The sequence below is a fragment of the Micrasema longulum genome, unplaced genomic scaffold (assembly GCF_059751315.1).
Source record: "Micrasema longulum isolate JH-2025_06_02 unplaced genomic scaffold, ASM5975131v1 h1tg000468l, whole genome shotgun sequence".
Classification (NCBI taxonomy): Eukaryota; Metazoa; Arthropoda; class Insecta; order Trichoptera; family Brachycentridae; genus Micrasema; species Micrasema longulum.
The window spans coordinates 74,009-86,822 of NW_028277666.1; positions in this window are offsets into that span (position 1 = coordinate 74,009).

The window sequence follows — 12,814 nt, forward strand, 5'->3', positions numbered from 1 at the left end:
AAAAACAAAAAATTTTAAAAAGTCATTCTGTTACTAAAGATATAAGCATATGTATAATTGCAAATACTCATATCTATTAATTGTTAGTTTTTTAAATGGTTTTTTTGATAAATTACCGAAAAAAAATATATAAATAAATAATTCATTCTAATTATTTTTTTGCTATAAAAAAACAGCTCTCACAAAGGTTTAAAGAAAGAGAAATATTCCGGTACAGGAATACGTAATAAATATATAATGTAAGTAGTTCCATTTCATAACTTATTATTTACATATCACAAAAGCAAAATCCTCGAACCAGTTGTAATATTCTGTATTTACAATAGTTAAATATTTCTATTGACAGACATCAAGTTGCTCGTAAAATTTGCATATAGCAAATAGCATTTTAATTAAGAATGGTATTTGGATTAACTAAATAACGTTATATTTTAATTACTTGTTAATTTAATACGTATACTTGTTAGAAACTCATTTTAATTTTCTACGCTCGTAGCTCCACACGGCAAATAGCGTACTAGGAAATTTATGTTAAATTTTAAATTGAAAAGTTCATGCGATCTTACTTAACAAATTTTTGCTTTTTTTAAGTATCCGTTTCCACTGTTCTGGCATTATATTATATTGTTTTTGTTATGTGTAAGAATGTTGTCTCTGCCAATATCTCGGCATCTTTTATATTTTTGAAAAACAATTTCGTTATTTTGCCTGTATCACTTGATAAATATCTTTTGTTCCAAGTATCGTATGATGTTTCTTGCACTATTTTTTTAATATATGATATTGGAATGTGGTCATAGGTAGGGAGAGTTCTCATTTTGGAAGCTTTTTCGCTAATTTATCCGCTCGCTCATTTTCCATGTTGCCATCGTGTGCTTTAATCCATGTCATTGCAATTTCGTTTTTTACATGTTTGGTATTTTTTTCAGCAAGCTCTTTAATTTCGTAAATAATTGGATCTGTGGACTTTGGATCATTCAATCCTTGTAAACTTGACATGCTGTCACTATGTAGCATAATTGTAGAAATTTTGGCATTTTTTAGTGTCCACTTCAAATCTTCTCTTATAGCTACTAGTTCACTTTGGAAGACAGTACACTCATTTGCCAACTTTATTTGTCTTTTAGCAGTTTCAACTTTATTTTTAAAAATGACAAATGCTACTCCGACTCGTCCTTCCATTTTACTGCCATCGGTAAAGATGTTTATTTTATATAAATTGCTCGTGATTTCAACATCAATAATTATATTTATTTTAATAGGAGTGGCTGGGTGTCGTAGATCTTTATAATCTATGCATCGCTGAATATTTCTATCCTCGGGAATGTCATCTACATATCCGTATCGTTTTGCATTATATATTTTAGATCTTTCAGTTATCGCAATATCTAAGGGCTTAGTACCAGCGATTACCAGCGATGCCTCGGTAGAAATAGTTCGGTACCCTTTTATAATTTGGATAGCAATCATTCTTTGTACACTGCTCAGCTTTTTAATATTCTTTTTTTTTGTGACTGAATCACCCCATACACTTGCGCCGTAAGCAGCAATTGGCGTTATTTTATATTTGTATAATATCTGTAAAATCTCACTCTTTAGTCCCCAAGTAGCCCTGGCGGCTCGTGATAGTTGTTTATAAATATTGTTAAGCTTATTACAAATGTGATCCAGATGTGCATTCCAGGCTAAATGATCATCGAGAATCACACCTAAGACCTTAAAATTGGTGACATTTGCAATAGCAATATTGTTCATATAAAAAATTGGTGTCTGAAAGTTTTTTCTTCGCGTGATGATCATACAATTTGTTTTTTCTGGAGCAAACGAAAGCTTGACTTTGGTTCCCCATTGGCTTAGAATTTCAAGAACACTGTTGGCTTGAGACTCTGCATTTCTTAAATCGTTGTCCGCTATGGCTTTCCAAAGCTTCATCAATTATTATGTTCCATAAAGTAGGGCCCAGAACAGAGCCTTGGATGCATCCTTTGGTATTTATTTTACGTTTCTTTTCGTTATAGTGTTCTACTTCAGTAATGCGGTTATCTAAGTAATTAACTAAAACCATATATATGTTTTGAGGTATTTCCTTTTTTCTTAGATTCGCCATTATGCCAGGCCACCACGCATGGTCGAACGCCCCTCTAATATCAAGCGAAATAACTAGGACAATTTTTTTGTTATCTCTTTCCTTCTGAATAAAAGATGTTGCTACATTGAGGGCATCTTCGGCACTTCTTTGTGGAAGAATACCATATTGGTTTTTAGATATTTTTTCAAATTTTAACAAATACCAAGTAATTCTAGCACAAAGTATTTTTTCAAAAATTTTGCCATAAACCGGTAATAGACCAATTGGACGATAAGATTTTACTTCATGATAATCGTCTTTTCCTGTTTTTAGTATTATTATAGTTTTCGCTATTTTCCAAGACTTTGGGAAGTAACCTATGCTTAGGCAACGATTATAAAGCGATAGAAAAATCTCAGCGTTTTCCATTAAAACTTTGCAACAGATGTCTCCACTGAGATTGTCATTTCCCGGAGCTTTTGTGTTATTTAATCCGTTTGCCGCATAAACCATTTCGTCATTGGTAATAGGAAGGTCTTCAAAAGAATAATAATTATTTCTTAATTCGCTTCTTAAGTTTTTGTGAGCTTGATTTTCATCGATAATATCATCGTCAGGATAAAATGTATTAACAAGAAGCGAAGCACTATCTTCTACGTTTGCACACCAATTTGTTCCACTTTTAAGAACAGCAGGAACGATTTTTGTGTTTGAAGTACCCATAATGTGATTCACTCGATCCCAAACGCTATCTTTTGTTTGTCCTTGACAAAATTCTTTCCAACTACGTATTTTAGCGTCCTCGATAATTTTTAAATATGAATTTTTATCAGCAAGATATTCAAGCAAAAGTGCAGTCTTTCTTCTCCTCGTGAATAAGAATTTCTTTTCATTAACCTGACGTTAACATTTTACAACGTCATTTTAAAGTTCATGCTCGTACGACGTTCTAAAACAGGGTTGCCGGTTTCTACACTTTGATTTCTGATTTAAAATTATTTTTCATTTTGAATCAAATAAAACATAGTGATGGTAACGTGTGATGAAAACTTCAGGGTTCCATTAATAAAAATAATAAGAGGCAAAATTAGCAGTTCACAACGGAGTCGTGGTCCCGACCCTGATGTATGGGAGCGAAGTATGGACTTGGAAAAACAGGGATGAAAGTAGGCTGAATGCTGTCGAAATGCGATCTCTCAGGCGAATGTGTTGTAAAAGTATGTTGAGATCGGTACCTTATGTAAGGCTGAGACAAGCATTATCGACAAAATCAAGAAAGGAGCTCTGCGCTGGTTTGGACATGTAGAACGAATGAACAGCAAAAGAACGGCCAAGAATATTTACAATGCTCATAATGATGGATGCAGAAAAAGAGGTAGGCCGAGAAAGACGTGGCATGACCAAATCCAACAAATACTTGAAGAAGAATGTATCAAAAGTCGGAATAATCGGCGCGCGTGCATGATAAGGTGTATGAATGTAAAAGAAACGAGATATGTATGCAAAGATAGAGTGATGTGGCGTTCTATCCTCTCTGCCTAACCTTACGGGGAAACGGCGTGATGGTTTGTTGTTGTTGTCGTTGTTGATATGTGGCGTTTATGGTCCTTGATCGGTGACACACACGCGTGCTTAATCATTTCACCTGAAATATAAAGCGACCAACGATGAAGCAAGCCATCGTTTTATATTAAATTCAATACATCGTATTCTACAAGTCTAACATTATTGCACATAACGTCGAGAACAACGTCCTGCAGTACACATTTTTACCATGGAGACTTGAAGAACAAAGAAACGTGGCCTATAAAGAGACCACAGGGCGTGATAACGCCCAGTCAGCACAAGCCTTAACTGTCAGCCCAACAAGTCAGCACAACAAGTTAGCTCAATGCCGTCACTCAGTTCCAGCATGTGATCCAAGTGCAACCAATTCAACTCCTCATCGCAACACTCACGCTACATATTTCAATTTATTATTTATTCGCTGTGTAATAAATACACACATTAAACAGCAATCAATTGTGTCTTCTATCAATCTTTAACTGGGGTTGGAGCTTCAACACTCGGCTACCTAATTCCTGCAGACATTATATTTTGTTTTCCTTTTACTTTTATGTTTTATTTTACATTTAAGAATTTTTCGGGAATAAAATACAATATTAGCGCAGCGGCGGCATTCCCAAGCGTCGTATTAAGGTGATTCGAAACGAAAATATGAAATCATTGAATCATTCATAGATGGCGTTTTTATCATTTTTTATTGAAAATTATCATTTTTACGTTTGTTTTCTATGGAAATTTTACAATTGTTTGTGGAAACTTTACACTATATTAATTGTAACAAACACCATACCAATATTATTTCAGTTCTTTCCACAAAATGGTGTACAAAATAAAAAATAACTTATCTCACTTTTTGTTTTGTACACCATTTTATGAAAAGCACCTTAATTATATTCTTATGGTAATTGTTACAATCAATGTATTGTGAAGTTTTCGCAAACCAAATTTAGTAAAATTTCCATCGAAAATAAACCTAAAAATAGCATCTTACAATAAAAAAATTATAAAAGTGCCATCTATGAATAATTTGTTTTATATTTTTGTTAAGAATCATCCTTAGTTCATGCCCGATTACGAGCCAGATATCAGTAGTCAAAATACACAAATCTCATGCGGTTGAAAAAAACTCAACAGTGCGCTTCAAAATACATAAAGGAGAGTTAACATAAACTTGTAACCCGCGAAAAAAATCTGTGAGCTTATTCTGTAGCTAATTCGTTTCATTAATTCAATCGTATTGTTTGAGAGGGAACGAGAGCGAAACATGATTTTGATTGCGTCAGAGTTAGATGGATAATATATTTATTTATTTTTTTAAATATGAATACCTCACTGGGCACAACCCGTGTCGAGGCATTCATTTACATGATTTAATGTGTTATACTTATAATGTCTAAAAAATATATTTAAATACATATAAAAATTTTCATATTCACATTTAAATCCACAGAGATATTTATATACACATAATATGTAAAAGAAAAAATTTTTTTTTAAAAGAAAGAAAACAACATTATATTATTAGTACAGCTCACACATTTAACTACTGTGCAGACATTAGGTCAAGTAACAAGCTACTGTCAGCTCCCGGAGGCCCAACATCCGCACAAATGTACGAGTATATGACATATATTCATAGAGACACTGTGTGGATACAAATACAAAACATGAAATGCAAAAATAATTATATATTAACAAGTTTACTGCTTCGGTGGGGTGACCATCTCGAGACCGTTCTCGGGACCCAAATCAAGTAGCCATTTTTTTACAAATAGTTTAAATTGCTCAAGATTTTTATCTGCTTTTGTGGCAAATGGTATATTGTTATATATTCTCGGTCCAAGGTATATTAATGACGAACGAATAAACTTACGAAACAAAATTGTGACAGAATAAACCTCTAAATTTATATATACGTTGTATGAAAGCGACAGAAATGGCAAAACCATTAATTTTACTAAAATAAAAAATGTTTTTTCATTCCATAATATTTTTTTCAAATTTTAATTGCATTTATTTACAAAATGGTAACTGTTACTTCTACAATTATCAAATAACCAAAGCGCCCATCTCTTCTACTTACATTGGCAATATATGGATAGTCTATCGATAGAAATCCATACGCCTTCAAATTAGCATCTTGGTGTCGTAATTGAGATACGAAATGAACAATCTGTCAAAAAAGAGAAAATACGTCAAAATAAGTTTTAAACTATGATGCCTATAAACATACTCGTCATTAACTTTAAGATTATCAATCTGCGATGAATGACGATCGTCAAATATGCTGAGTTAGAACATTATTTACATTGCATCGCTTTGCAGCGCACTATATTTCATTACATTACATATTAGAAGATAAGTTGCAGTGTGATTTTTGCAACATTTGAAGATCATGTCAATGTTAAAAAATCTTTCTAAGTAAGTTTGTATCCAGGGGTGCTATTCAGAACTACTCCCGCAGCCGTAGAAAATCATGCTGGCTGGACAAACATCTATGCTGGCGAGCTCATACTTATGAATTTTTCCGCAAAATATTTTTTAGTCTACCCTCACTCAGAAGGTTCCAATTTTTTTACCCATTAATGCTAAATGCACTCTGGTACAAGCATTACTAATACCTATTCGAGATTACGCTTGTGTTTCCATGACTGGTTTAAGCTGTAAGAAACTCGATAAACTTGAACGACTTCAGAATACATGCATAAGATACATTTTTGGGCTTAGGAAATATGACTACATTTTTTAGTATCGTAGGTAACTAAAATTGCTCAAAATTAGACATCGGAGAGATTATCACTTCCTCTCACTTCTGTTTAATGTATTTCATAGTCCTAACGCGTCCTATATACCTGCGTAAACAATTTCAACTTTTATCAGTTCATGGTTTACCTCTTCGTTCTTAATCTCAAGGCACTCTCTTAATAACCCTTCTACAATTCCTCTTTCATCTCTAACTCATATAGTGTCCATGCCGCTTAACTGTGGAATCATCTCCCATCCACCATCAAAAATGTTACTACATTATTTTTGTTTAAATCACGTCTGAAGAAACATCTCCTTTCCCTCCCTAATCTCTCTCATTCCCCTTTCCTATTTTTTCCTTTTTCCCATTGAGTAATAGTATTGATTTAAGGTTATTTATAAACAAATACGTTTATTTCTATTTTTTAATATTCATTTTCTAATGAACATGTTTTGTCACTTGAATTATAAAAATAAAACTTTTATTTTATTGGTTGGTTGGAAGAAATTGCCATTTGGCAATAAGCCCGCATTAGCGGCATTACATTAGTACAAATGACAGTATATACAAAAACTTAAATAAATAATCTCGTATATTTTGTCTGTAAATTCACCAGATAAATAGTTTTTATACGGCCGCGAGAGCGTTAGGAATACCAGCCCAGGCAGGAATAAGGAAGCTCTGTGATTTTTTATTCTATTTTTACTTGTTAATAAATTTTCAAACTAAGACTATTAAAAAAACATATTTTTTATGTGTCGTATTTCTCAACGCTATGATTTTTTAAAGTTTTGTAATTTTGTAATTACTCGGCGTGTGACATCACATGTTGTCTTCGGTGAGTTCTGCTGATTGGTGAATTGGCTTCCCGTAAGCCGGAAATTTCTCACAACACTCTATCATTGGTCGATTCGGAAGAACTAGTGAGGTCGTTCAAAGTACAAAGTGTTTTTTTTTTTTAAATATATATGTTGTTTTTAATACATTTTCAAAAGACTTCACAGGAAAACATTTTTTATATCCTATTTACCGTAGCATCGAACTTCTTCATTGTTTAAAACTAGTATCAGCATGTAAATAAGCAGTGACTATTAAAAGATCATGGCTTTTGTGACAAAATTTATATACCCATTTTTAGCTTTTCAATTTTTGTGATAGGGGTCCAATTAATATGCTGAAGTTCACTTAGCATTTATAGGGCTTTTTATGACATATTACTGTCTGTGATCTTCTTTATATTTTCTTGTATTTATTTATTTATTCATTCAAAATTACACTACTTTAAATATTAATGAACTTATTAAGGCTTTTAAGGCTATGCCCGTGTCAAGCCACAATAAATAACAATAAAAATACATTGTAAATTTAATTAGATCAAATTATAATGACATAGAATAACAATCTAGAAAAAAAGGTAAATGTAATAAATAATAAAATTCTAAAGAATACAAAGCAAAACAGATAATCAGAAATAATTTTTCAAATATAAATTATACAAATTAAGAATCACACATAATCAAATATACAAAATAATGGTATCATTAAAATCAACAAAATAAAAGTAAAATATAGTTGTATTAAAAAAAAAACAAAATAAGAGTATCATTGAAATCAACAGAAAAAGAATATGGATATAAAAACATAATTGTAATGATAATTGAGATATGTTTTCTAAAAACTCACTCAATATCATAGTAAGAAATATAAGAAATAGGAGCAATAAATCATATGCCAAATAATAGTAAGTACTAAATTAAATTATACAAAAAACATAATGAAAAAAACATAAAATTATGAAGATAAAAAAAAGCAAGTAAAAGTATGGAAGGAAAGCAGATTTATATTATAGATAAAATGATTTTTGCGAGTTCAATAATATCCGTATTAAAATTAATTTTAAAAATACGTATACATCCTATCTGATAACATTTATCGATTGCATATCTCTGTATGTAATTTATAATTTTTATGACTAATGACTGTTTGTGCGTAGTGTAATATCTAAGAATAATAGGGAAATATTTTTTTTTAAATCTGATTAAGAGAAGGTAATACATAAGTCTAGGCATCTACAGGGCTTATGACCTGTCAATGGCTGGTTTAAGTGGCCACTTTACACACTGTGTAACATTCACCATTTTGCCCATATTAGAACATTTATATTCCTTCCATTCTTTCATCTGTTGGTGTTTCATCTGTAAAGGAGCTGAAACCTTTATTTATGCGGGTGAGATTCATATTATTGAATTATTTCACCTACTACTACGCCACTTAAACCAGCCATTGACTGGTCATAAGCCCTGTAGATGCCTAGACTTATATATTACCTTCTATTAAATGTTCTTCATCTCTGTTGTAATATGTTAACATAAACAGCTCCCTAGGGAGTTGAATCCAGTCCTTGTCTACAAAAATTTGTACAAACTCAAAATATTGTTGACTCCACATTATGTTTCGAGTGATTGCTTGTAGAGCTTTAGCTCCATGATATGAGAAAATCTAATAAGTAAAGCCTTAAAAAAAAGGGAAAAACTTACGACTTCATTAGTATCTTCATCATCTATTATTGTTGATATCTCGTACAGTATTTTAAATGTTTTTTGTGACTAAAAAAACAACAAGACACGTCAAATTAAACAAATTGAGTAATGAAAATTGCCACTAGATTGACTCCTTGTCGTGAAAAAAACTGAAACACAGTATCGTAGTTTTAAGACAATTAACATAGTCTCATTATGAATTTTTGCAGTGCCGCAGTCGTTATTTGCACATTTATCAAAACTGTATTTAATATAGCATGTATTTCAATATGTTAATGTTATAAATTTAATTTTTACCACGTCTCTTTCTCGAACACGGATGGTAAGTAATAAAATTGTATGGTTCGTAATTTCAATTATCATACACTAAATTTTTATTGGGGCTACAAGAAATAATTTTATAAAGGTTATGAAAACATTGGAATTTAACATGTAAACCATAAATTTTATTGCGAGGTAATTGTTTTATTTAATCTAATAAAATATTTCAATTTCATTATTACCGTATGATACTAGTAAATTATTTTTTTTTATTATTTTATTTATTTCGAATACAAACAGACATACTGGTTAAATAATTATAAATTTAAACTATAAAAAAGTATATATAAAAATAGTAGGGCCTGCCATCCAATAATGTGTATTCACTTAATTATACTGCTATAAAGAGACGACCGTTGAAATTATATAAACAATTAATATACTGTATATTATAATAAAATAAATATGGACAAAACAATGAGATAGTGTGAACGAAAAGAAGGAAATTGATAAGGAGTGGTGAAGGGTGATTGAAGGAAAGTAGCTGTGGAAAATTGCATTTGATTTAATGATTAAAAGCAAGAAAAGATTCCTCATCATTTCATATGTAAAACATCATGTATTTATTTTATTTTATTAATGTTAATATGCGCAAGCATTATCTCCCAATTAAAAAACAGTTGTTATTTTTTAATTTTAAAATATGTATGTGTCTTTTGATGTATATTTGTGGTTTTTTAGTACAAAATTTTGACCAATCTCTTCTTTGGGCCAATCTGTTTTTCGGTTAGTTGGAAGATATTGCTTTTAGCAATAAGTCCGTTAAAGTACTTATTTTTTGTATTTGAAGTTCTACATAAATGAATAAAGGACACGAAAAGTCCATTCTCTTTTATTTTTAATAAAGCCTATTAATTCTCTTCTGTACCTATTATATGGAGAGTTTAATATATCAATACTATTAACATTCTTGTTATACACTTTACATATACGAGGGATGGTAAAATGTTGTGAATATAGAAAATTATTGACAGTCTAGTTGGTCTGGAGTAGACACAGTTAGCAAGAAAATGAATTAGTTCTGAGGAATAAAATTTATTATTTACAATTTTGCAAAGCAAGATCTGATCGAAAACTTGTTATAATTAAAAATAATGTATTTTATTTACTGATTATTTACTGTCTCCAACGTCAAGACACCTGATACGGTACGAGAAGACGAGGATTAACTCAAAACATTTTAATGATGTAATAACTTATATTTACATATAAGTTATTAATTTAAAAATACTTGGTACACTTCCACTTATTTATTTGACCAATTAGCGCTTTTACCCTCTAATGGGCATCTTCAGGCTGTCTGAAAAAACGTCTTGTGTCTGTAAAAGCGCTAATTTGTCAAATAAATAAGTGGAAGTGTACCAAGTATTTTTTAATTGATAACTTATATGTAAATATAAGTTTTTACATCATTACAATGGAATCCCATCAAGAATTGTCAATAAATAATTTAAATCAAACAAAACATTTTTAATTATACTCCAGGAAACCCACTTACCTCATTCTTTATGGCGGCAGTCATTTCTACTAACATTACAACTTACTTGGACAAAATATATTAAATTACATGTTGCAATTGTCAAAATGGAACTTCTCTTTATTATATTATTTATTTATTATATTTATAATCTTTATAATAACTTGCCAAGTAGACCATATCAATAAATTGCTTCAACAGCGAGATGGAATTACTGATCATAAATAAATTATTGAGTTTTTGGACAAAGCTGCAGAGATCCGAATGAACCCTCTGACACTCGAGAAGCTTTTTTATATCTAACCTGTTATGTTTAATCTTCGCTCTTGTAGAGGAACAAACAGGTTTAGTTCTCAAACCGCGTATGGTCTTTTTCAGACATTTAAAACGCGATTCAATTAAGTGGTAAACAGATATCTTATCGATCATGTTTATTAATATTATTTGTGATTGAAAATTGAACAATATCCAATATTTAAAAATGTACAAGAATGAAACTTTATAACTAGAAGTAAGAATAGTGCAGCTCGGAAAATGGACAAGATTCAAAGTAATCAGGCAAAAAAATTCTGTTTTAAAAAACACAAATGTTTTTTTGCAGTCACTTGTACTTCCAAGCGTCCTCAAATTAAAATCGATTCTCTTTAATTCATTGTACAAACGGATCCTATGATTCTGTTTAAAAAAATCTAATAATTTAATCATTAACCAAAAAAATGCGTTTGCGCTTGTCTCAATGGAAATTAAAACAATGTGAACAACAGATCTACATTCTTTCGTTAATTTAAATACATTTTTTTATATTTTGGACGTAAATTATTCCATTAAAAACGTCAAGAATTGCAGTGTATAAAAACCAAAAATATTATATCTCGTCCACCGGTCACAATAACTTTTAGTATCAACTTTTGGTATTGGTAATTGAAAACAATTTAAACCAAAAATTCTTAGAATGCTATCGATGTTTAAAAACAACTTTTGAATACTCATTGAAGAATGCATGGTTTTTATAATGATTAATTGGTAAGGACTTTATATTTTTAACAGATATATTATAATTTTACTATCAATGACATAGATACAAGGTGCTTAACGTATCCATTATCTGTTTTAGAAATATCTTAAACCTTTTTTTACTAAGGTTTCAACATAATAATAATTAAACTAACGTGAATGTCGGTTTTTTAGCAACACTTTTGTTATCTGAACAAATCTAAATTATTTCCGGCCATAATAAATTAATTTGTTTATCATTTTCGAATGTTTGCAGACGTATAAACTATACGTCAGTTGCACATAATTTATTCAATAGAGTTCTGTTATCAAAATCATAAAGTTCAGAAGAAAACCGAACCGCCATTTTTATTATTGTTATATTTTTTATTACTTATACCGATCATCACATGAACGTAGATTTTTCTTTATTTTAATGGATATAGAAAACTTGTTTATGAAGAAAAGTTTTTTTAATTTTTTTAAAATATATTTGGACCCCTGTATTTAGTAGCCTCATGTGTTTTGTACAAGGCTAAGGTACTCGGAAAAAATAGTTTTTTTTTGTCTTGGAAATGGGATGTTCAATCACTGATTTTAGTTTATTACCTTTATGAGTCCAATCACCAGTGATGCATAATTCAAGAACAACAGCGCGTGATAACCACTTTTAACTACAGTGTGGATATCTGATTAGGATAGTACATCTTTCCTGCATTCTGCTTCAAGATTATGGCGTTGTAAACTGAAAAATGCGCACTGAAATAACAGATGTTCGATACTCTGTGAAGAAATATAATCGCATGGACAATAGTCATCATTCCTTAATTTAAACCTATAAAGATAACTTCTCATAGCTCTGTGTACGGTAAAAAATTTTGGGAAAGTTATGTGAAAAAATATTTTTCGGAAAATTATGGGAAAGTTATGTTAAAATGATATTTACAGGGCCTACGACCTGTCATTCATTGTATAACCTTCAGGATTCTGCTTTCATTTTTTTTATTATAAAGCCAACGGACAATTATTAAATGCTAAGAAACACAAATATTAATATTAGTAATAATAATGAATCTTTATTAACCATAATACACACAATGTGA